This window comes from Mus musculus, chromosome 16 (genome assembly GCF_000001635.26).
Source record: "Mus musculus strain C57BL/6J chromosome 16, GRCm38.p6 C57BL/6J".
Taxonomy (NCBI): Eukaryota; Metazoa; Chordata; class Mammalia; order Rodentia; family Muridae; genus Mus; species Mus musculus.
Window position 1 is genome coordinate 77,348,297 of NC_000082.6, and position 27,242 is coordinate 77,375,538.

Consider the following 27,242-nt stretch of genomic DNA (forward strand, 5'->3'; position numbering starts at 1 on the left):
TCAAAATTTAAGATTGTCCTCTGATCTGTGGGTGCTTAGAATGTATGCTTAGGCTCACATTTGTGAATGTGCGTGCTTATACACACAAACACGCACACAGATGTGCAATGTTACAAAAATATTACCTCATGAGAACGTTTTTGTTAATAGGTGAAAGTTAACCAAAACTATGAATATAGATATTTATTTCCATTCTGGTAGGAATTTTAAGGTCAATATGGTGCAGGGAGAGTGCCTTAAAGCTGCAGTGAACAAATGAAATTTCAGACTCCATCTCTGAAGTGTTGCTCTACAGACATCCTGTAAGTCTTTCTCCAAGAGCAAACCTAACCTCCAGGGCAACCTGTGATTCAGCTAATTCTTCCCTTGATATTCCCATGTCTCTGAGAAACACTGCTGCTCAGTCTGGTAGGTAAAAGAAACTGCCTTTAGGTGCCCCTTCTGGGAAGTATGTTCTATACTAGCTGTGAGCCCGTAGGATCTCTAAAGCTACAGAGAAGGCCCGAGACTCCTAGTAATCCTACTGTGTCCTATAAATACACCAAACTGTAAAATCAAGTTGTTTTCTTGGCCATGTAAAGGAAAATATGAGTCTGTACATCTCTCTTTTGGAGTTGATCCTCTTTTCTTTCATCTGCTCCAAGTTTTAGCTTTTGCTGTGCTTGGAACTGCACTGGAATGTTTGATGCTCGCTCTGTTAGTTTCATGCCCTCTTCCATTGACCAACAGTGAAATGGTGCTAACCATGCCAACCCAGGAGGGCTGTTGAGATAAATATGTATGTATGTATGTATGTATGTATGTATGTATGCATGCATGTATGTATTATGTATATTCACCTTATAAATTCTATAATTAAAATTTATAAGGTGGGCCTAGATACATAGCCATTAACGGGACTCAAATATTTAATTTACTAGAGTTTATCTCCTCATGTGTTCTTCAAAACAAGACAGACTGTGATCTCGGATATCTCCCAAGGTCAAGACTTTATTCTCCACTTTCACCATCAAATCCTTTCTGGCTTCTTTATAGGGAAGGCAATCCAAAATGGCAACTGCATGAAGAACTAGAGCCAAATGGTAGCAATAATTTCACCATCGAAAAATACAATCATATTTTTTTGTCTCACTTAATTTCCTGCTAGGAGCATGACAACACCATTTATCTTCATTCAACAATTTGGCATACTTCAGTATCTACACATTAGGTGAGGTGAGGTAAAACCACATTCTAAAATTGAGTGGTCTATTTATAGTTTGGCAAAGAGTCTAAAATACAGAAAGTATGAATGAATAGCAACAGTGTTGCAAATGAGTATTAGGAATGAAGAATAATTAGAACCATCAGCGCAATCCATGTTTTACTTAGTTTATTAAGATTAAATTGTAATTTGGAAGCAAATTATTTTACTTCAAAAATAAATTAGGTCCAAACTTTGTCTCTGTAACTCCTTCCTTGGGTATTTTGTTCCCCATTCTAGGAAGGGACAAAGTATCCACACTTTGGTCTTCCTTCTTCTGGCGGAAGGAAGGACCATCCAGAGACTGCCCCACCTGGGGATCCATCCCATAAACAACCACCAAACCCAGACACTACTGCATATGACAGCAAAATTTTGCTGAGAGCACCCTAATATAGCTGTCTCTTGTGAAGCTATGCCAGTGCCTGACAAATACAGAAGTGGATGCTCACAGTCATCTATTGGATGGAACAAAGGGCCCCCAATGGAGGAGCTAGAGAAAGTACCCAAGGAGCTGAAGGGTTCTGTAACCCTATAGGAGGAACAACAGTATGAACTAACCAGTACCCCTAGAGCTCGTGTCTCTAGCTAAATATGTAGCAGAAGATGGCCTAGCTGGCCATCATTGGGAGGAGAGGTCTTACACGCGTTCTCGCGACCGGCCAGGAAAGACGCAACAAACCGGAATCTTCTGCAAAAGCTTTATTGCTTACATCTTTAGGAGCAAGAGTGCAAGAGAGCAAGAGCTCTATTGCTTACATCTTTAGGAGCCAGAGCGCAAGAGAGCAAGAGCTTTATTGCTTACATCTTCAGGAGCAAGAAGCAAGAGCCAGAGCAAGAGCGAGAATGGCGAAACCCCGTCCCTTTTAAGGAGAATTATCCTCTGCCTAGGACGTGTCGCTCCCTGATTGGCTGCAGCCCATCGGCCGAGTTGTCGTCACGGGGAAGGCAGAGCACATGTAGTGGAAAACTACCCTTGGCACATGCGCAGATTATTTGTTTACCACTTAGAACACAGGATGTCAGCGCCATCTTGCAACAGCGAATGTGAGGGCGGCTCCCTACAGAGAGGCCCTTGGTCTTGTGAAAATTATATGCCCCAGTACAGGGGAATGCAAGAGCCAGGAAGTGGGAGTTGGTGGGTTGGCGAGCAGGGCGGGGGGAGGGTAAAGGGAACTTTCGGGATAGCATTTGGAATGTAAATGAAGAAAATATCTAATAAAAATTGTTTTTGGAAAAATATATATTAGCAGTGAACACTAAATTAAACTTAATTCAACATCGTTTCAAAATAGATGTCTTTTGTTATTGATATATCTACACATATATATGCATATGTTTTAGAGATTTCATTTAATAAATTATAATTATCCAAAGATATGTTTGTATTACTAGCCTAATTGTCTTAATTTGTATCAGTTAAGTTAATTTCAGAGATATGCATTAGTGAAGGAATAAATTTTATTGTAATTTAAGAACATATTTAATGAGCAGAAAATTATTTTTTGTACTTTAATATTAGTTTATTCCAGTTTTAGTATTTGAGGCACTAAAGCTGAAAAATGGTAGTTGTCTTCCAAGTCAGTTTTCAAAGCCTATTGTTTGCTACTATCCTCTTAGTGGGAGGTGATTTTTTTAAAATTAGAAAAGTTCCTTTTCAGGCTGACACATACCAGTAAATTTTATTGCATAATTTTTTCCTGACACTGAGTAATTAGCCATTATTAATATATCTTGCCATATTTATGTCTTAGAAATATTGCTTAAACAAAATTTAGATTTATATGTCCAAATGAAAATGCCAATACAGTTATATTTACATAGCTTACTATACCAGCAGAATGATAATTCATAATATGACAGGTTACATCACAATATATTTAGTCATTCCACATGATTGCCTGCTTTATGTACCTTTCTTTCACATTACTAAATCGTCTATACTTGACACTTTCCTTGCATAAATGATATGATTATTAAATGTTAAACTTTAAACTATTTGTACTTCTTTGAACATTGTGAAGGAACACATATGACAGAAGACAACATTTCATAAGTGACCTGTGTGTTTTCATTGGTGAAATTTGTCCTTTGGCGTATTCATACATGTGTGCAGTACATTCTGATAACTCTTACATCACAATCTCCCTTGTGACCCTCCGACATCATCACCACCCTCTCTTCCCCACAAGCCTCCTTTCTAATGTTCCTGAGTTTTTGTTTTGTTTTGCGACCAAATGGATCTAACCAGGGCAATCTGTGAGGCTACATTTGGAAACCTGGTGTCTTCAGCAAGAACTATTTATATGATGGCAGCAACTCTCAAGTTCCCATAACGCATCATGCCCAGAAGATGACATTTTGTACCCCATCTCCCTGGTTTCAGGTTGTTGCTTTCTTTCTGTCTCTTGTGCAATGTCTTCTGAGCTTCGGTGGATTGATACAAAGGTCCTGTTTACCGCTAACCACTCAGATGTTGTGTGTTCTCAGGACCTTGAGCAGTGATGTGTCTTTGGCCTCACTTCTTACTGTAAAGAGGCTTCTCTGATTAAAAGTAGCATCTTTGTATTATCTATAAATATAAATACTTATAAGATAGTTTAAGGCTATCCTTCCTGGAGCCAATTACTTTTCCACACATTAATCTATACTTTTTTTTAAACTTTTGAGATTATAATATAATTACACCATTTCTCCTCGCCTTTCCTCTCTCCCGATCTTCTCATGTACCCTTCCTAGTCTTTTACAAATTCATGACTTCTTTGTTCATTCACCGTTGCTACATGCATATGTATATACATGTACATTTCCAAAATCACCAGCTGTATTATGTTTGTATTATGTATGTATTATGTTTTTAAAACGATGTGCTCTTTGACAATTATATACAATGTTTTTTATCATAGTCTTTCCATTTCTTCAACTATCCCAAAATCTTTGCCCACCTTCCCACCCACCCAATTTTATGTTCTCTTTTTCATTCTAAAAACAAAGAAACAAAACCATATGAAGTTTAGTGTGTTAGCTGGGTGGTTTTCATTGCAGGCCTGTCCTGGAGTGTGTTTGACGCACCAACAAGAAAACTGACTTTCCTTCACTAAACAGTAGTCAAATGTTGATGGCTCCTTGGGTAGGGATGAAACCCCATATGATGTCCTTTCCCGTATTCTGAGGTTTTTTGTTTTTCTTTCTTTCTTTTTTCTGCCTTGAGTTTGCTCAGATCCTGTGCAATGAGTCACAGTCTCCGAGTTTATTTGTTAATCTGCCCAGTTATGTCTGGAAAACTATTTCCTTGAAGTCATCTACTATCTATCTCTGGTTCTTAAAGATTTTAGCCTGAGAGAAGAATATGTTCTAGATAACTCCTTTAAGGTTGAACATTCCAAAGTCTTCTATTCTCTGCCTACTGACCAATTGTGGGTTTCTGTGTTATCTGCAATTTATAATAGCAGAGAGGAATGCTCTCCTTTGAGACAGGCCTATAAGCCAATCAAAAAAAAAAGGAATTTGTTACCCCTATAAGAGTCTGTCTCACTATTAGACAATAGAGTACATCTTGCTTAACAGGTGGGCTTTGTGGTTTGTGGAGTTTTCAGTTAGATAAGGCTGCTGTTGTGTGGTATTTTCCCTTTGGGGCTTGTATAGCATCCTCCAAAAATATTAATACTAGCCAGAAGGGAAGAAGATTCCAGATCTGTTGTTTTTTTTTTTTTTTAATGTATTTTGCAGTCAAGGTATGCGGTGTCTGCAGCGATACCTCTGCATATGGTTAACGTAGGAAACCAAGAAGAATGGCAAGGCCTGCTGTTTAGGGGAATGGGTTCTAGATCCTCATTGAACAACAGTTCCAAAAGTGGTACTCTACAGTTGGCACTGGGGCTTTTGTTTAATAACCAGTAACTTCTAGGAACAGTGTTTGTGAGTGTGACTGTGTGTGTGTATGTGGTGGTGGTGAGGGGTGTTTGTACATTGTGCATGTGCACATGTGTGAGTGTTAATGGTTATATTTTAAAATTAGGAACAGGATCACATGTTTCTGTGACTTTTCCATATACATTTCTGTTTGGTTAACCTTGGTTAAACCCTTTCCCTCTTTGTCCTCTTCTTCCCCCATTACCTCCCTGCTTAAATCACTTGGACTTTCCAAACCATAGATGCTCATGCATCTAAATATATCTCGTTCTCATATTATACACATTAAACACTGACTTTCGGGAAAATAAATTAAATTATACAAAATAGAAAAATTATATATGGATGTTTTTATGGAGCTATGTGTGTGAATTTTACAGTGAAAATGATGTTATATGCTATCATTATTTTTAAAATTAAGAACTAAATTTAGACTCGGTTTTAATTATTATGTAAACACCAGAGTAAATGGTGTGAAATCATTAGATCAAAATTTCACGGGAGGGATGTGATGACTTTCTCATTTGGACTTGCCTTGGCATATCTTAATTTCTAAAGCTTTTCATTTCCCCAGCATGCATGTCTTGATAGGTATCTTAGTTAACTAATGAATCATGCTAGGTTTACCGAAAAAAATCCCTTGTGCCAGTGACACTATGTATGTCCAGTTTTAACTCTGCCCATGAAAAACATTAAATGAGTTTAATTTTTTTTTTTGATTTACTGAAGCATAAGCAATTCACAAGCTTTCTGTATATCTAACTTTAATATGAAAAAGGCAGGCAGCTGAGAGATCTTTAAATTCAACTCAGAAATGGTGCCGGTTTTATTTAAGCCGAGCATACAATTTATTTTGATTGTTTTTCTTCTTCCAAAATTCTGGAGTTCAGAGTTTAACTTGAAATTGTTTTCTCAAGTTTGGTTCCAGCCAAAGTCCAGGAAGTGGCTTATGTCTGTCAATATTTGACTTAATGGATTTGTCCTATGTTGGTACTTTGTTCCTTTCATACTTGACTGTGCCTATGGCATAATGATGTGAATCTTAGAAGACTCCACTTTGAAGTGGTGCTCAAAAGCCATCAAGAATTCAGTAACTATTTAGACTAGCTGTTGACTCTTTGTAGAGTTTCGAGATAAATCATGTGCTTATGAACTAACTTTCTTCATCCCAAAATTCCTTTAGTATCTCAGTGAATTGCAACCATACTCATGAAGTTTATAAGGCAGGAACAGTATGCTAACATCCAAGGAGTAAAGCAATGAGTTATCTGGATGTTAAGGTTGTTGCTTAGTGAGAACTTTCTGCAACAGTTGCAAGTCAGCCAAGAAGTACTTCTTCATCCATGTCATGAAGAGTAGTTGTTTTGAGTTGGAGAATGTCCAGAAGAAGCTATATAAAATGTATGGGAGTTTTTCATGCCAGGGTTGGTGGCATATTTACTACATGCAGCCATTGAGAGGAGAAAGCCTGGCATGAAGTAACATATGTAGATTGTGTCCTACTCCAGCTTGTAAACAAGGTGTGGTAAGAGATGAATGTACACAGAGCACTTTGCTGGGGTGCTCACATTTCTGAAATCATAAGAAGCTTTTATTAATATTATAGACTTTGGGTTCAAGTTCTCAAGCTCTCTTTAAGAGTTTTCAGCAGCCTGCTCCCCTACCCACCCACTAGGGGACTTTCAGGATAGCATTTGAAATGTAAATGAAGAAAATATCTAATAAAAAATAAATTGAAAAAAAAAGAGTGTTCAGCGGGAGAGGAAAAAGGAAAGGACTATCCATGGTTCACAGGTCTGTCAAAGATGGAGGCTGAAAGAACAAGACATATCACATGGAGGTATCACATGACATCTTCAGGGCAAAATGAATCTTCAAACACTTTCAAATGGTGGGGTTGGGCAGGAGAAATGGTGATGGTGGATATGATGAAAACAGTATTGGCAGGCCATCCTCAGCAATATAGTTTGGACAGTGTACGGAGCGCCGTACTGTGAGTTCATTCCCAGACATCTGTTTTAAGTTAGTAGGTGGTGAGTTGGGCTGGTTGCAGATGGGGATAGGAGGAGAGGTACGCTACTTACTTTTATGTAACAGGGATCACATTGCCCAACAAAAACAAGTTATGGAGGAAAAGATTTATGTTGTCTAAGGTTTTCAGAAGTTTCAGTCTGCCATGGAAGGGGAAGTATGATAAAGCGTGTAGACCAGAGGCAGAGGCTGCTCTGTATTGACCTATGAAAAAGTTTTCTTCTACAGTTTCATGGACTATACAATGCACTCTTGTTAACATTATCTCAGACTTTTACCTCTTGAAAACTCAGCCTTTTCTCTACACCACTCCCCCATCCCCATATGCAGGAGTTTGTGTTTTGCTCTGTCCCATGCTGAGTTTCACCAGGGCTACTCTCTGAAGCCTGGTGGGATCAGCAGTGGATATAAAACCAAAGACAATGACTCTGTCTCTCCCAGAATTCATCAGGAACCAAGAGTTCAGCAAGAAGGAGCAAAGAACTATGATTCTGCTATTGCCCATGTTATAAGCTGCTTCCCATTCTTGTGAAGGCTCAGCCACAGACAACTCAAACTGATGTGAGATCATTATTTCAATGGTTGTGTGACAGGCAGCAGACAGCACTTCCAAGTCCTTTTTCTTTATCTTTTCCCTGGAAATGTTTTTCCAAGCCCTTTATTGCGATGTCCCCTGTTTTTAGAAAGGATTGTATGTCTTATGTAGGGTTAAGCATTCAGCCACCCCTGGTTCTCAGCATGTTAAACACCCACGAGGTTTTGTATTCATTTACCTCACTTATTTAAAAGGGACACTCCTCTGATTAAAGCTGAGAATAGTATTTCTCTATGGGCATAGACATAAATATTTAGAAGATCGTTTGATATTATGCCAATTTAGCTCTTCAGCAGTAGTCATTTCCTCCATAAGGCCTAAGACCTCCTCTTCCATTTTTTTTTAAAACCAGGTTTATGGTACCAAGTGTGAATGTGTTTTGGGCTTCAGGTTAATTGACAGTAGAGTTGATTACTCCCTTAACACATGTGTCATTAATATATAAGTATACACATTTTACATGGCAGGTTGGTGCTATAGTTCCTAGTGTTCACAGCTGGGTAAGACTCTCACCCCTTCACCCCCTCAGCAGTCTACGTGTCACCCCTGACGATGCGATGGCTTTTATATTCTGAAAAACCTTCCAACTCACTTCCAGTTTGATTTCTCTGTAGTTTTCATTGAAGATGTATGGTTTCTACAGCAGTAGTGTCTTACTATCTAATCCTGATGAGCAACCAAGAGTGATAGCAAAGACCTGTTTTGTTTGTGGGAACTTTGGAGAAGTAAACTTATAAGAAAGTACTCCATGCCCTGTACTTTGATTTGTTTAATAATCCATGAGTTTTTGGGTGCAGCACTGTCCAGCTATGTAGGATTTCACCCTTGTAATTCTTCGTGTTAATCTGTGAGTTTTAATTGGATCACAAATTTAAGGATCACAAATTACATATGGATTTTTCATTCTTCTTTTGTCTTGGTCTCTCCCCTCCATCTGCTCCATTACTTCACTCCATTCCTGATTAACTCTTGTTCTCCTTGTATAATTGTTCTCACTGAGTTTTATGTATGTCTGTTATCCACATTATCTTATGTATTTCTTCACCAAAACAGCCCCTTTCAGGTTTCCCTGAACTCTCCATGCCTTCCAAGTGAAGCACACAAATACAGTTACTTGAAGCTAGAATTCATGGAAAGGAGAAAACATACAGCATTTTTCTTTCTACACTTGCAAATTTTACTCAGTAGATTTTTTTTTTCTAATTCCACCTATCCATTTATCTTTGAATTTTAGTTTGTATTACAGCTGAATAAAATTTCATTATGTGCATCCCATTTTATTATCAATTCATCAGTTTATTGATACAAAGACTGGTTACATTGCCTACTAATTGTGACTGTAGTAGCTAAGACCATAGATGCACAAGCTTACAGTAGGAAATAGAATCCTTTGAGGAGAAGCCTAGGGGTGGTATACTCAGATCATCTGGCAGTTCTATTTCTAGCTTTTTGAGGAACCTCAACACTTTTTTTTTCATTAGTGGCTACGACAGTTTGCACTCATATCAATAATAAGTAAGGCTCATTTTCATATATGGTGCCATCTTTTGTAGTTATTTGATTTCTTGATGATAGCCATTTTGATGAGAGTGAGAAGACTCTCCAAGTAGTTTTAAATTGTATTCCTATGATGACTCATGTTGATACTGAGGGTAAAGACTTTTTAAAGGTATCTCTTAGCCATTAGTATTTGTTTGTTGATTTGTTTTAAATGGAACTGATTGGAGATCCCAGACCAACATCTCAACAGGTGGGTCTATGTTTCAGAATGCAGCACTGGAGATCTCTATTGCACGAGAGATGGAAAAGATGGTCAATAGCATTTGGGAGCTATAATATTAATAAAAACTAAAGCAGATGTTGAAAGGAAAAAAGAAGAAAATAGGAGCAGTAACTTAAGGGGAACTTAAGTGCACTTAGGGGAAGAAGTGAAATGGGCACGATGGCTCAGTGGTGTGGCCATGAAGTACTGGCATCTATCCTTGATCCCCAGATCCTAAAGGTATAAGGGAAAGCCGACTCTAAAATGTCATTCTTTGACTGCCACATGGTTGCCATGGCATGCACACAGATAATAATAACAACAATAATAATATCATAATAGATAATAACAATAATAATATAATACAATAATAAATATATTATACATATAGCATGCACACAAACAATAATATATTTTAATATATTTTACATTAAGAACATGGCATGCACATTAATTATAATAATTAGTAATTACAATGATTATTATTACCATTTTTTACAATAATTATTACAATTATTACGATTATTATTACTAATTTTATCATTGTTATAGTGTCTAATTTAAAAAGAGGAAAGAAGAGATATTGAAGGAGCTCATAAAAATCTTTAAGGAACTGTAAGTTCCAGGAGTGTATAAAGGATCTTTGTGAGAACTGTTACAGTAACATTGGAAGTCGAAATTAAGAACTTGCTCACTGGCATAGAAGAATGAAAAAGAAATGGGAGCGATAAGTTGAGCAAATTCATGCTCTGTTTCAAGGTGTTTGTGAGAGAATAAAACACTGACCATGAAGTACGAATAGACACAAATAACCCTTACTAGTGATTTGTGGTGTATCAGGTGATAGAGGGGATGTCTAGAAGCATGGGTGTGGTGGGAATTACTCATTGAGGCAGAGATGTAGAACTGTCAAGGAAATTGTGGTTGATCAATTACATATTGTGGCATCTGAAACTATCGTCTGTTAACCACAGATTATATAGCAAGTGGGTTTGAACCTTTGGACAAGCCAAGCTTCTTAGTCAATATGTTTCTACTCCATCATATAGAGATATGTTTCTCCATAGATACGCTGATTAATAGTGTATAAATAAAATAATTGAGACAGCTGCTTCATTCACGGACTGACATAGTGAACACTACCAGTGAATAATTATCATTTGAGAAATCATCCACACGTGTTTCTGTGAGTTGCTATGAGTTTGAGAAGAACTGTAATTGACAACAGCCTCACTTTTTTTAGGATATTAGTTTGGGCCCTTAATTTTTCACAGTTCAACTGATAATTTTATGGTATAGAAAAGATTGCAACTGCAGTATGTGAAGGTCATACCAATATATTTAATACTTCCAAAGTTAATAAGATAATATGATAAACTTAATGAACTTAGACATTACCACTAAGAGATACGAGAACGGAGGGAGGAATGTGCTTTAGATAATATGGAAGTACAACCTTTGTGTTTTGAATGTCATTCTTTCCCAATACCTAGTATAAACAGGACATTGAGCTCAGTTCCAGTACAGAATAGGAGTTAAGACTGGATCTGCAGGCTGGGTCCTTGATTTACTCTTGCACGTAGTACCGCTTTGCACACCCGGAGCTTTTAGCTTCTGTAGCACTTTTTCAAACTTTACACTGAGCTTGGAAGATAACCAGGATTTAGATCAGCAATCAAATAAAAGATTAATTTAAAGGCATCCAGTGTGTGTGTGTGGGGTCTGTTTTTGTTTGTTTGTTTGTTTGTTTGTTTTGTTTTTTTTCTGTTTTGTAAGTTTTATCCTTGAGCAAAATGTCTAGCTACAGGTCAAAGATACTTGGTTGTTTGACTAAGCACTCTGTGAGCCAAATATACTTCAAAGGCTAAAGAAAAGATAGTCACAGGAAATGAGGCTTGGCTCCCAGTACAGCTGGATTCTGCAATCGCTTTACCTGGTTACATTTTATTCTATATTAATCAAGGAGATGTAAAAAGCATGGTCAATATTTTAATGAGCCAAGATCATTAGAGTTAAGCTTCATGAAGTCCGGTGATCTATCTTGTTCATTACTGAATCCCCAGTGTCCACTTCAGCCCTTGGCATCCATCAGAGCCTTAATAAAGGTGTTTTAAAATAATCCATGGAAGGACAATGAATTGAAGTGCGGAACATCAGCATCTGGTCACAGTCCTGTCTCTGAGTTAATAGTTCAGCCAAACAAGTTTTTCTTGTTTCCTTGTTCTCAATATTTTAAAATAAGGATTACTTATTGATAAAAAAAAATTCTTCTGGTTTCATTTAAATGCTTGACAAATATATTGGCAATTGCTACCTTAAAAATGCATTTTTTACAAGAGGTATAATTGCTAAACTTATAAATTGGGTCATGCAGTAAACAAAATCACATAGATTTGAGGATATTGATTTTCTCTGATCACAGTGAAACGTTCCAGTGCAGCTTTCCCACGCAGAAAGTTTTCAAAGTACTGTGAACAAAGAAGAGGAGCCTTGGGGTGCAGGGTTTTTTTTCAGTTTATTTAAAGGAAATATTGAGTCAGAGTCCTGAATGAATTCTTTCTTTTAAGTTCCCAGTGTGATGCCTGCAGGTCAGAGTTGAGGCTGTGGGCAGGCAGGTGGGAGGGGAACTCCTAGTCTGAAATGTGTGAAATGCATTACTAACAGAGGGTAGGCAGTATTCATAATAACTAGTGCCATGACACTGAATACATCTTTATAGAAATCTGAAATGAGAATATTAAAAATTATGAAATTAGTTCATGAAAGAGACAATTACAGAAATTATACTGTACTGATCCCCCCTCCATCTCTCTCCTATCTTAGATCTTCAGGAATGTAACTGGGATAATTGTCCAAATTGAATCCCATACCCTGTCATGGTGAGTAGAACCATCTAAGATGCTATTTTTTTCGTGTTTATCTGTAATTTTTTTCATTGGTAATCTCAGTTTTCTGGTGATTGGTATAGGAAATTCAAAGAACTGATTTCCATGTTTTAATTCTCTTTGTGATGGAAAGGTGAATATTTGGCTAGGAATGCAGCTCAGTGGCTACTGTGACTGACTGGCATCTGTGAGGCCCTGACTCTGCCTAGCGCCACATACACCTGGTGTATGGCAGGCTGGTATAGTGAAATTCTAGCATGGGGCGTTTGAGGCAGGAGCATCATAAGCTCAAGGTCATCAGTTGTTACTGGATAAGGTACCAAGAAGGATATTGTACGGTAGGATCATTAATTATCCCGAATTGCAAACATGCCATGCCTAAGCTGGTGAAACGCTTGTCAGGTTTCTCTGAACTCCGGCCAATGTAAAATGCCTGAAAATCAATTCACTTGTTACTATCAGACTCATTTCACAAACAGTATGGGAAGGATTCATCGTCCATGTGTATGACTATACATGTACATATATATACATATGCACTGTAGCCAAGACTGGAGATCTTGTTCATTGTTTGAACTTGACTGATGGTTAGTTGTTCTTGGTTTTCTTTAATGTGTTCACACACACACACACACACACACACACACACACACACACACACACACATCAAACTGTTTTGGCTAATTTTCTTAAAACCCCTTCCCTTGAGATCCTTTGAAGGCTACTACTTTGACCCTGAAGGTTCAGAAAAAGTAATGAGGTTTTTTGTTTGTTTGATTGGTTTTTTTTTTTTTTTGTCTGTATCAATAGTTATTAGAGAAACACAAACAAAGTGGCAATAGGCATAGTCACCTCTGGTGACAAAAATAAAAGTTCATACAATAGTTACTAAGGACCTGTGGAAGTAAACTCGTAAACATGGCTGGTACAATGCTAACGTGATGTAGCCACTGAAGAAAACAGCCTAATAGCTTCTCATAAGTTATATGACTGAGTAATTCCCAACTAGGCACAAGACAAGAAATAGAAACTTAACATCTGAGTTTCTTTTTCTGTCTTTGGGATAAAATGCTCATCAAGAGGCAACTTCGAGAAGGAGGGGCTTATTTAGATTCTGTTCTGAGAGGATGCAGGCCATCCTGATGGGAAAGGCTCGAACGCCAAGCGGCAGGCAGCTAGGGATGGATTCTGGTGCTCAGCTAGCTAGTTTTCCCTTTTTTATTCGGCCCAGCAGTTATAATGGATAGTTTTAAATAAATATGCTGCATTGACTATGTCTAATTCTGTATAAATTAGTTGAAGTTAATGTAACAAAGAAAAACATTGACCCTGTGTATAAGAAAATGGAGTGATGCCGGGGTTAGTGGCACACACCTTTAATCCCGGCACTTGGGAGGCAGAGACAGGCAGATTTCTGTTAGTTCAGGTCAGTCTGGTCTACAGAAAAAGTTTCAGGACAGCCATAACTACACAGAAATACCAAGTCTTGAAAAATATTAAATAGTATTAAATTACTTATATGTATTTGTGGGGTTTGTGTAAAGTCCATTAAAACAACGGTCATAGGAGTAACTCTTCTCACCTGACATCACATATAAATATTACTGTGGGTTTTTCTGTTATTTTGTGTTCCTAGGTGGAAAGCCCCCTTATCTATAAATAGGAATTTTAGGTGCCTTCTGTCCTTTTGTTTTGGTTTTTGGTTTTTTTTTGTTTTTTTGTTTTTTTGCTATAACATAAGATTTTTCAGTTCATTGTTTAATGGCACAGTGGTAGCTTACAGATGAACACGAAATGACTAAACAATATTTGGGTTTTCCAGGTTTTATTTAGAATGAATGACTTTCAAGATTGTCATTTAAGTATGACATTGACTATTTAATGTATTTTTAAATCACTAGAATGTTATTCAATGACACATAAGCTAAACTAGATTTTATAAAATTTCCCCCAGTCTTATTTATATATTTATAATATATGGAGAAAAATTTCAATCTGGTAATTTTGTTTTCTTCTCTTAGCCAATTCTTTGCTCATGCGCCACTTTTGCATAGTTAGATATCATACTAATCTTTGAGCATGCATTATTTTTTTAAATTAAGTATTTTCTTCATTTACATTTCCAATGCTATCCCAAAAGTCCCCCCATACCCCCCAACTCCCATACCCACCCCCTCCCACTTCTTGGCCCTGGCGTTCCCCTGTCCTGAGGCATATAAAGTTTGTAAGACCAATGGGCCTCTCTTCCCAATGATGGCCAACTAGGCCATCTTCTGCTACATTTTGCAGCTAGAGACACGAGCTCTGGGGACACTGGTTAGTTCATATTGTTGTTCCACCTATAGGGTTGCAGATCCCCCCTGCCCCAGCTCCTTGGGTACTTTCTCTAGCTCCTCCACTGGGGGCCCTGTGATCCATCCAATAGCTGACTGTGAGCATCCACTTCTGTGTTTGCCAGGCCCCCATTATTAACAACTTAATATGTGTTTGAACTCTCATGATAAGTTATATGGGTGATTTCTCTCCTTCCACCACATTCTTTTTTGAAAGTTAACCAACATATTCAGAGTTGGCCACAGGTGCCTTTACCTGATGAGCCAGCTCATTTTCTTATTATATAGTTTATTCTAACTTGCTTTTATTTATTAAGAATTTTGAAAGCATTGGAAAATCATGACAGCATTTCTTACTAGCCTTCTCCCTGGCAGTGTGAGAGAGATGTGTACATTGCAAACAGCCCTGGAATTTGAAGTTTTGGAAAAGAAGCAGAGTAAAGTAGTCAAGCCACAGACTATTTTATAAGTAATATATTGAAAGTTAAAATGGCTGAATACGTTGCTGCATGCCTTTAATCTCAGCACTCAGAAGGCAGACCCATAGAATCTCTGAGTTTGAGGCCAGTCTAACTTACAGAGCAAGTCTCAAGACACCAAGGGAAACACAGAAACTCTTTCTCAAAAAAAAAAAAAAAAAAAAAAAAAAAAAATAGCCGGGCAGTGGCACATGCCTTTAATCCCAGTACTAGGGAGGCAGAGGCAGATGGATTTCTGAGTTTGAGGCCAGCCTGGTCTAAAAGTGAGTTCCAGGACAGCCAGGGCTACACAGAGAAACCCTGCCTCAAAAAAAAAAAAAAAAAACAAAAAAAAAACAAAAACAACAACAACAACAACAACAAAAATGTATATATTAGTGTTTTATCAATTATTATGTACAAATTCCACTCACTGAGTTAATTTTCAATCTGACACTTCGGAAATATTATGTTGTCCATTTTGTTGAACTTTACACTTTATTACCATTATAAATGAAATACTTTTTCCTTACAAAATTATCACTGAATAAACTTGATGGACTTCCTGATATTTCAATTTTTATGTGCTTAATCCCTGATATTTAGTTTTTTTCTGCCAGTAGATGGAATATTTTACTGGTTTTCTCAAAAAGACCAACCTGTAGCTATTGCTTAATGTTGTTTTTCAAGTTAGCAGTTAAATCCATTACATTCATATTGCAATATTTATTACTATGAAAATGTCTCTGATTGCATCGTGAGTTATGCAAATATAATTTCAATATACTAGTTTTATAATGTTTGATGAATGAATATCAGATAAAAAGGTAATTGTATAAAGATTTAATTTAATGTTTAAACTGGAAATTAATATGATGATAGTTATTCCTTAAACAGGTAGTTTCCCATATAGCCACTCAGAGACCCTTTAATAATTCAAAGGTTAAGCCTTAGCTGGCCTGACCCTCAACTAGTTCATCTACGTTTATCTGACCACCTACCCCCATCCAGCCAGGTGACTAACTATACCGTTCCCATAGTCACATCTGTTTACCCCTATGTCTCCTGTCAAAAAGACCTTCCTCTTTCTTCTTCAGAGAGTTCCTATATCCCTCCCAGGAAGTTCTGCCTTTCTCCTCCAGCTGCCCAACCACAGACTTTAGCCCTTCATTGACCAATTAACTTGGGGAGCAAGGTTTGCACAACAGCAGCGGTATATGTGAGCATTAGCTCATTTTGGGACAAACAGATCTTGGGGTACAGAATTTGGCATTTTAATACATAGTAGCACTGGCCCAATTCCAAGAGGTATTCCTTGCCATATAGCAATTTAAAGACATTTCTATCTTATCGTTAATTATTATGGAGTATAAATTCTTTATTCTTACGTTGGACAGAGTAGACAAAGACAAGAGTTGTTTGTGCAGATTGTGTAATTCCTCAGCGATCCATTTGGGTTTATATACTAGGCTTAACACTGTCAAGTCTATACAGGTGAGTTAGCTATGTGAATAGATGGCTAGAAAGACGAGAATTATAGGAATGTAGAGAGGATGCTGTGTAGTGGGTGACAGTAGGATCAGATGTAGAAATTAATGGTCTATGTAGATCTGCAGGGTTACCCAGAAGATCCTGCCCTGTCACAGAGGGAAGTATCAGGGTTCTAGTTATTACCAGATATTTCTCTCGTCTACCACTCTTACCCTAAATGGAATTCATTCTCATTCATTCTTGTGACAATCAGCTCAAAAAGAGAGTTATTTCCTTTTGGGTGAATAAATATGTCTTCCCTGCCTCTTATTTTTAATCACTGCTTTATAAATTGCAAAGCCCAAGGCAAATTTCAGCCAGAAGCTGAGATACAGCCTTTACTCTGCTATCCACTGACATTCTCTGATATCAGCTGTTTGCCAAGCAACCAATCAAGAAATGGAGAAAGCAGACTCCCTACCGCAGATAAGGCTTTAACAAGTCCGTGAAAGACAGCATGTCCTTTTGTTTGAACTTTGCAAGGCTCAGTATCTCCTCTTCCTAGCAGTATATATCTTTTTTGTCAACCCAAAGATAACCCATACTTGGTGAATTTATCTTTAACTTTCTCTTCTTGCCAATTCCTGTCTTACAAAGGGCTATTCACTTTGCTAACCTAATGGGCTTTCCATATTTAATCTGTACTGAATTAACATTGTATTAATGCTGTATTCGGTATTATTTTTTCTTATTTTTACTAACCTGCATCAAAATTGTACTGACTACATATTTGTATATATCTCAAACTTTTTATTTTTCTTTTTAAAGATTATATATATGTATGCATATATATATATGTATGTAATATATGTATATATATACATGTATGTATGTGTGTATATATATATGTATATATACAATTACTCTCTTCAGACACACCTGAAGAGGGCATCAGATCCCAATAGAGATGGTTCTGAGCCACCATGTGGTTGTGAGCCACCACGTGGTTGTTGGGAATTGAACTCAGGACCTCTGGAAGAGCAGTTGGTTCTCTTAACCACTGAGCCATCTTTTTAGCCCCTTTATTTTTCTCCTTAGATTGAGAAAATATGCTCTGAGTGCTCCAAAAACCTTGATTGCTCATGAATTCTTTCTTTTTTCTCATTCACATTGCCATAAGAGTTTTCTGAAATTGATCTATAACTGTGTTAAGTTTCATCTCAGCCTGATACACACTAGAATGAGAGTCTCAATGAAAAATTATTTAGATCAGGTCAGCCTATGAGAGATGTTCTTAAATGGGTTAATTGAAGTAGAAGTCGCGCTCTGAATGTGTGCAATACAATTTCATTGGCTGTGTCCTGCCTGGGTTAATATAGAGAAAATTGAAGCAAATGAATAAATGAGCTCTCATTCTCTTGACTGACATGATGTAGCTCATAGTCCCAAGCTTCTGTCACTGTGACTTCCTGGATAAGATGGTCTATAACCTAGAAATGTTAGTTGAAATAAACCTTTGCTTTCCAAACTTGCTCAATGCCAGGTTTTTTTTGTTTTGTTTTGTTTTTTTGTTTTTGTTTGTTTGTTTGTTTGTTTTTACATAGAAACAAAAATCTATGCCATTTATGATGATGTCTGTCACTTACTCAAAAATTTTGTTTTTGTATTTCTTCAAAGTCAAAGCACTTGGATGTTACTCAATTTTATTCACAAGTTATCAAGTTAAAATCTTCTTATTTTACTGTTTATATCTTCATTTTTGTCCAAACATAATCATTAATTATTAGGGATTATAATTATAATTATATAATTATAATTTTAGTTGCGTAGATAATGTATGCCTATCATTATTTTAAAAAGAAAAAAATTTAGAATAATCAGTCAGTATTACCTTTTGCAGGAGTTATGTGGAGATTATAGTTTCCCTGTTTAGTTTGGTAGTATTCAGAAATCCTTGAAGTTTTGTTACGAGAAGAATGACACAGGAGTGGAATTCTTTTATGCAGTTGAAGTTTTGTCTAGTCTACATACTTTTCTTGTACATTGAGAAATAAAGTATCAGAATCTTATGAAGTATTGTAGTTAGCAAAGTCTAATACTCTGGGACGCAATATGCTTTCATCTTAATGACCAAAATAATTAGTAGTTTGAGTCTTGATTATAAATTCAAGAAGAATAAACTATGGTTTTATGTAGAATTAATAGTAGACTTTAGTGTGGGTTTACTATGTACATACACGCCTAAACAATTTAGCCTGAAGGCTGTAATGGAGAGCTTCTTGTGGATCATTCATATTGAGCTATTTGTGATCATATAAATGTCAGAATTAATTTAGGTATACAATTAGAAGGCAGGGCCTTGTGGTTATAAATGATCATAATGATGTCATAAAAGACTAGAGTTGGAGGGATGAACCTCAGATTGCATGAACTTTGTATTTGCTTCATAAAACTTAGCATAAATACAGCTTGGTGTTCTTGCATCCAATATACATAAATCAGCCAGAAATTTTTTCTTTCATTTTTGATGAATAGAAAACAACTTAAACCAATTGAATAAATCATAATTACTCTTTTTTACGTTTTTAGTTGTCTTGTTTTAGTTATTTCTCTTCAAGTGTCAATATATCAATGTGTAATAGAGTGGTGTGTAATATTCTAAAGAATGTTACCAAAGTCAAAAATATTCAAATAACTTAGAAAATTATATCACATGTAATATGGTTTCACAAATTTGACAACTACTGGTGGATCACATATTATTTTCAATCAACTTGGCTACTATCCATAGATTTGTTTTAAGTCTGTCTTATTTTGTTGATTACTATAATCTCTTATTTTCTTTTCTATAAGTAACACAATTTTGTTCTGTATGGCCAAATAAAACTTAATTAGATATGTATGCAAAGTTGATATTATCCATTTATTTTCCAATGGATATCCAGGCTGATTTCAGATTATAGATTGCTTGTGATATCTCTAATGAAAAAATCTATTTTTAAAATGAAACATGAAAGCAGAAGAGGGACTATTTAGGTTTCAGAAGGGGAGGATCATGAAAAAGGAGCATGGAGGATAGTGCCAGAAAAGCAATATAATCAAAATACACATAAGCATATAGGAAAATGCCATAGTGAAAGTCCATTTTGTACAATTAATATTTGCTAATAAAAATTTGTAAAGAGAAATTGTTCTTATTCCATGAGACTTTGCTTCATAAAAGATCTCAACTCTCGTTCAGTTGAGAATAAATAGTGGACTTTGCTTAATAGCTCGATAATCTGTGAACTTTTGAAGATTTTATAGTTTTATAAAGGTAAAACCCTTTGGAGTTTTGTGGAGATTTAAAAAAAACATATTTAAACCCAGAAAACATGCTATGTTCACAATGAAGGTCAATAAGGCTTAAGTATTATAATTTAAGAAATACAAAATGATATCTAATACCTTTAAATGGTCGGTTGCAGTAAATCTCCTCCAAATATGTCCCGGCAATGAAAACACAACACAGTTCATATGATTGCATGCTGTGCGCCTAGATTGGGCAGATCCACTGCTACACTACCATCTTCCACATCTATGAGACCCCTTAAAACTTGTGGTTTCTACAGGCCATGTGCTTCTGCTCTGCTTTTCTTCTTCTTCCTCCTCTGCATCCTCTCCTTTCTCCTTCCTCTCTCCCTCTCACTTTCTGCTCCACCTTCCCTTTTTATCTGCCCAATCATCAGCTCTCCTTTATTTTACAAATTAAGGTGGGAAGTAGGTTTACAGGGAATCACCTGAGTACTGACTCTTTCCTTGTTCTCAACCACTCACATGAGAATAGAATTAACATCAAATATAACTAGCCCCAGGGCTATCCACAACAATGGTCTTTGTGTTTCACACACTAAGGTCATTTTATTACGAAGGACAGATGTCTACAGGTAGACATAACATCAAATTAAAATGTTAGATAGTATATTGAGCCCTTTTCATCTAGTATCCTTATTGTGTACAGTACCAATGAAACTGAGTGCATTAATAACATCACTGAAGTTGTCATCAACACAATTTTTTTTACTAATAATTTTATTCATTTACATTTTATATGATATCCCCCTTCCTATTTACCCCTCCACAAACCCCACTCCCCCTTCCGTTTGTCTGTATGAGGGCAGTCCCCCACCCACCCACCCAACGACTCCCACCTCACCGCTCTAGCATCCCTCTATGCTGGGGCATCAAGCCTTCCTCCCCTCCCATTGAGGTCAGACAAGGCCATCCTCTGCTACATATGTATCTCAGTCATGGCACCTGACCAATACAAATGCAGATACTCACAGACAACCATCAAACTGAGCTTGGGGACCCCAATAAAAGAGCGAGGAGAAGGACTGAAGGAGTTGAAGGGGTTTGCAACCCTATAGGAAGAACAATAGCAACTAACCTGACCACCCAGAGATCCCAGGGACTAAGTCATCCACACAATTTAACTACAGTGATAAATAGGTGCAGATAAGCACTATGGGTTTTACTGTTGGCTTTAGATTTGAGTACAGACTTTAAAATCAGGTTATATGGAAAAGCCCCCTGGAAGCAAGTGTGGTTCTGCAGACTCTACAGTGTGTGTATAAATGTTTCCAATGTATTTTGTCTAATGTTGCAATGCAGTTCCACATGGGGAATGAATATTATTCTTTCATAAGTACACCATTCTATATCTGTGAAAATACACTTCACAGCTATAATTTTTTTTTGGAGGATAGGACACCATTATACTTCCTTCATCAAATAATATGACCTAATTGACTTACTACACAATCTGTGGCTGAGAAACTATGGTAACAATTCATGGATGTAAAGGCCAACAGAACCTAGTTCTTACAGCTGGTGTAGAAAGTTTAGGAATCTCAGAGTCATCTTTTCCCCTCAAAGATACCTAGCCATGGTTGGTGGAGCGTACAGCTGTTTTTGTGCTCCGCTATCTGACTATGTCACAATAGTTCAGTGGAGTTAAGTAATGATAAAAAGAGTAGCTCTGTTTCCTCTTCCTGCTCAATGTGCCTAGAGTCCTGTACTTGTGTTGACTTTTCTTAGACTGACCTCTGAAGCCTGTGGAAAAACTTCTCCTTCATCACTAGCTCACAGGGAGGCCTGCAGTGCCTTTTCAATGAGCCATGAAGTATTGCTCTTGCTTTATTTACAGAAATGGAGGGCCCTTTTTCTTTGCTACTTTAAACTTTTCATCAATGTAGGTGGAGATACAAAATTAGAAATGATCTTAATTAAAATGCTTTCCAGACTACAACATAGGTCTTGTAAATATTTTCAGTCTGCACCTCTCTCCTTAGTAAAACTACCAGCAACAGACTCTATCACAAAAAACGAGAGTAAATAGTTATGGAGCACAAAATGTATCTGAAGGGCATGCATGTATTTAGTCTTGTGAAGCTGTTACACATATGTGGCATCATTAGGGATTCTGAAAGAAACAATGAGTTCTTTAATATTTTCAAATAAAACCGTATGCCCTAAGCAGTCAAAGTGCTTCAAGTGTCCAGAATAAATATTTAAAGGATATTTGTTTTAAGATTAAGGTCTCTGAGAATAACATATCCTTCACTAAATTTCCCTAGTGTCTGTCTTTATTGGGAATTTGTGGCTCAACAGTCTTGTAATATTGACATGTGCAGATCTGACTCGTTTTTCTCTGCAAAGCCATGGATGACAAGAGAAAAATATTTTTAGCTGTATTAAGTAAATTTTTTCTTGAAGATCAAAGAAATTCTGAATCAAAACACTATTGCTTTTAATTGGACACATTTCAGAATATGAATAATTGGCAAGTTATGATTAATTTTCGTTTTGGGTTAAGAACACAAGACAACTAAGGAATGAGTATGCAATTTATATAGTGTTCACAAGTTTATATTTTCTCTAAAAAGGGATAATTATACAAGATTATTAGGGCATATTTTAAAATTAGAATTAATAATTTATTCTTTAAAAATGCATTTTAAAAACATTTAGAGAAAAGAAGAAAAAGTTTGAATTGCTGATTGTTTTAAGGATTTTTATTTTTATTACAATAAAATAGAAATATCTATTACTATGAGATATATAGAATATAGTATTTATTCTCCTTAATTAATTTATAGCCTTCAATATTAATGCATTCTGTCCTTCCCTTATCTTCACATATATGGGTGGAAATTTACTGATTAAGCAATCTTAGTAAAGGCAAAGTATTATTTGTATTTCGTTTTTGTGACAAAAATGTCATAGTTTTCCAAGTATATCTGTTGAAGAATTGTGAACATGTTTTTATTGATTTTCCATGTAAAAGTTTTGAAAAGATTAAAGCCTAAATATTTGTTTCTCTTGAAACAAACAAACAAACAAAAAAATGAACTAGTATGCTTAGGTGCGAGATTTAGTAAATGAAGAGCTAATAGTTTTAGGGAAAAAAGTTTTCCCTGTGAATAATGTCATTTTTCTTGCTTTTAATTCTTGTTAATTACATTTTCTATATAAATTACACATGGTTAATGTATATTCTCATTAAATATCTATGAAATCTACCTGTATTCAGTTCTCTACTCTGATTTTTTTTTTCAAAGGGTCAAGGCATAATAAAATGATGTATTTTAAGAAACACTTTTTTTTTTCAATTATTCTTAGGTATTTTCTTTATTTACTTTTCAAATGTTATCCCCTTTCCTGGTTTCCCCTCTCAAATGCCCCCCTTTCCCCCTCCCCCTGCTCACCAACCCACCCACTCTTGCTTCCTGGCCCTGGCTTTCCCCTATACTGCAGCATAGAGCCTTCTCAGGACAAAGGGCCTTTCCTCCCATTGATGCCCAACTAGGCCATCCACTGCTACATATGCAGCTTGAGCCATGAGTCTCTCCATGTGTTTTCTTTGGTTGGTGGTTTAGTCCCTGGGAGCTCTGGGGGTACTGATTAGTTCATATTGTTGTTCCTCCTATGGGGCTACAACCCCTTCAGCTCCTTTGGTCCTTTCTCTAGCTCCTTCATTGGGGACCCTGTGCTCCATCTAATGGATGACTGTGAGCATCCACTTCTGTGTTAGTCAGGCACTAGCACAGCCTCTCAGGAGACAGCTATATCAGGCTCCTGTCAGCAAGCATTTGTTGGCATCCACAATAGTGTCTGGGTTTGGTGGTTGTTTATGGCATGGATCCCCAGGTGGAGCAGTCTCTAGATGGTCATTCCTTCAGTCTCTGTTGCACACTTTTTCTTTGAAACTCCTTCCATGGGTATTTTGTTCCCCTTTCAAAGAAGGATCGAAGTATCCACACTTTGGTCTTCCTTCTTCTTGAGTTTCATGTGTTTTGCAAACTGTATCTTGGATATTCAGAGTTTCTGGGCTAATAGACACTTATCAGTGAGTGCATATCATGTGTGTTCTTTTGTGATTGCGTTTCCTCAGTCAGGATGATATCCTCCTGATCCATCCATTTGTCTATGAATTTCATGAATTCATTGTTTTTAATAGCTGTGTAGTACTCCATTGTGTAAATGCACCACATTTTCTTTATCCATTCCTAAGAGACACTTTCTTAAAAGCATAAAATAGTGCCCTTCAGTTTTTTAATTGCCCATGGTTCTTTTTCCCTCCCTCCCTCCCTCCCTCCCTCCCTCCCTCCCTCCCTCCCTCCCTCCCTCCCTTCCTTCCTTCCTTCCTTCCTTCCTTCCTTCTTTTTTTCTTTCTTCTCTTTCTGTATGAAAGCAGACGATTTTTAACTTTATGTCATTGAAGTAAAGGGCTAACTAATCATGTCTACCCCTAGAGATGTTTGTAAACGTTTCTCAGGTAAAGAATTTGCTTCTAACCAGAAGAACTTGGTTATTGTGTGTATTTTCCAGGCTAAGTTTCACATTAGTTCTTGTGTTTATTAAACATGTGCAAGGCATCTAAAAATCTAATGATGAGCCAGCTGTTGCTGAACTGGTCTCATTCCAGCATCCTTGGGAGTTTCTTCAAGTGTTTGCACTTTTGGTGATAATCTTCAGCGGCTGTCATGGTTCTGGCCAATGGCTGGATGGAGATTTTATAAGAAAAGCCTGTTGCTTTTATAGAAAAGGGGACTTCTTAGGGGACTCTTAATTCCCATCAACTGTAGGTTCTATGTATTCGTTAATAAAATAAGTCAAAAAATTTTAAGACAAGCAGTATATTTTTAATATAATGTTTAAAGGTAATTGTCCAAATGAAAAAACCCTTTTTAGCTTTTAAGTTGTCTTTTAGATTCATTTTATATTTTCAAACACCTAAATTTAAAGTGTTATTTTCCTGCAGAAAAATTGTGAGTTTCTAGATACTTCTTCTGTGTAGAGTGAGAGCAAGTAATGCTTATTAGATAAAATATGGCTTATCTGCAAATAACGTTAAACCTTGATAAATTGAGCTTTTAAGTTCTACTTAAACTATGATTTCAGTAGTTCTACTTAGAACTAGGATTTTTTTTCTGATAATGTGGATGAGATAATTGAGAGTTCAAATTTCCCACTTAACCTACTAAAAATATTAGATGCAAAGCAGAATTCTGAAATCATGGCGTAAACATTGGCTTATCTAGTGAGTGAATGAGATAGGACTCTCTAAACACAATATCTCTGTCCTTTGAGTTTTATTTCATTTTTAAAATCATGTTTTTGATGAACTCTTATATGTATATAAAGTATTCTGATTACTCTCACCCAATCTTCTCTTGTATCTCAACACCCTACCTCTAACCCATCCACACTGGTCCCTTTTCCAGATTCATAGATTTTGGTTTTTTGCATCCAGAGGCATTTACTTTAACTGGTGCCATCTGTGAGTCCACTGGATTGGAACTGTTCATCCAGGCCTGAGGAATCAACAGTGGACTCACAAGTGAAGGCAATGGTCCGCACTGTCGCTGATTCTATCAATAGCAAACAGTTTAGCAGTAAAGTGAGAGGTCCCAGACCCACTCTATCCATCCCTTACTCTTGAAGGGTTTCTTTTTCTTGTGCAGACCTAATATAGACATATACAGTTGCTGTGTATTTAATACTGAAATGGATTTGTCTCTCTCCTAGAACACAAACAATAAAGAAAATTAAAATAAAAAAAGTTGTTTGAGGGGAGAGGAGATATCCCGAGTAAATAGAGACAATTGCTGTTGGAAGCCGTGATTTGTTAGACAGCATTCCTGTTGTGAGAGGTGGCATATCTCTGAGTTGTTGGTCAATGAAGACTCAAGCCTCCTGAACAACAGAGACATTTATGATTCCTCTTGGTTTCCCACTATCACTAGAACCTGTTGCTAAAGACACTACAGACCTTGGGTTTGCATAGAGAAATCAAGGACTGAAATGATAGCTTTCTCCCTGCTGACCAACTATCACAGTCCCTGAAGCTACTATTCACAGTAGCGGTGAAGGGCATCAATAATTTTAACTCAAATTGCAAATCCTATAATCTATGAGATTAACATTCCAAGTAAGGTATGCCCATTTGATACATACAGCATTACTGTTATGAGGTTAATCAAAAGCTCTCTGATTGGGTTTGAGGCCTGCTAAACCTATGTAAGAGCACATGCTTCAAGAGAACTTTCTTTCTTTCTTTCTTTTTTGATTTTTCGAGACAGAGTTTCTCTGTATAGCCCTGGCTGTCCTGGAACTCACTTTGTAGACCAGGCTGGCCTGGAACTCAGAAATCTGTCTGCCTCTGCCTCCTGAGTGCTGGGATTAAAGGTGTTCGCCACTACGCCTGGCGAACTTTATATTTTTACTGAGTTAAATATATATATTCCTATTATAAATGTTAAAAACATTTTAAACTTTAATAAATATTCCAATTAATATTTATTATTTTTATATTTTAAATACATTTAATATTTAATATTCTATGTTTAATATTTTAAAATTAATAATTTTAAACAATATTATATTATAAATTATAAAATATTCCTATTTTATATTATAATTGTTAATAATATATTAAATATATACTATTTTATATATGTATATATAAATTTTAAAACTTGAGGACCAGAACTTTGGTACTAAAAATTTAAAGTATCAGTAAGAAAAATTTTAGTTATCATTGTAAAATTATAGATAACAAGCTGTAACATTGAGTATCTTTAGCTTCTTAAAATTATTGTTGATGATATGGAAATGTTATTATTAAGCAACTTTAGTATGGACAAATGAGCTAATCATCGAAACAAGTTTTATTTTGAAAATCATAGAAGAGTAATTAATTATGCAAAGTTTATAACTTACAACACTTGAGATTTTTGAGTTGCAAAAAAAAAAAACCTTCTGGAAGCTGCTGACTTATTAATCATAACCTGCAAATGCAGGTTTAATTGCTGTAAAACCGGTGTCTTGCCTTTGACAGAATTATTTATAATTGTATTATGAGAATTTCAGAACATGAAAAGCTCTCACTGAGTTTGTTTTATAGAAATTACAGAAGATCAAGCTTTGTTGAAATTTTTAATGATAGAAAAGTTCCCATAACAATTTTTTGTTTTGTTTTGTTTTGTTTTTTTAATTAGGTATTTATT

The 27,242-nt window shown here is 36.3% G+C and overlaps 1 long non-coding RNA gene across 1 annotated transcript in view; it reads left to right on the top strand.

Annotated features, from left to right (window-relative positions):
* Positions 1 to 27,242, top strand: part of Mir99ahg (Mir99a and Mirlet7c-1 host gene (non-protein coding)) — a 229,101-nt gene that overhangs the window by 18,969 nt on the left and 182,890 nt on the right. Inside the window, exon 2 of the long non-coding RNA NR_015543.3 lies at positions 12,367 to 12,422. This is a non-coding gene — a long non-coding RNA (Mir99a and Mirlet7c-1 host gene (non-protein coding)). The remainder of the gene's footprint in view (positions 1 to 12,366; positions 12,423 to 27,242) is intronic.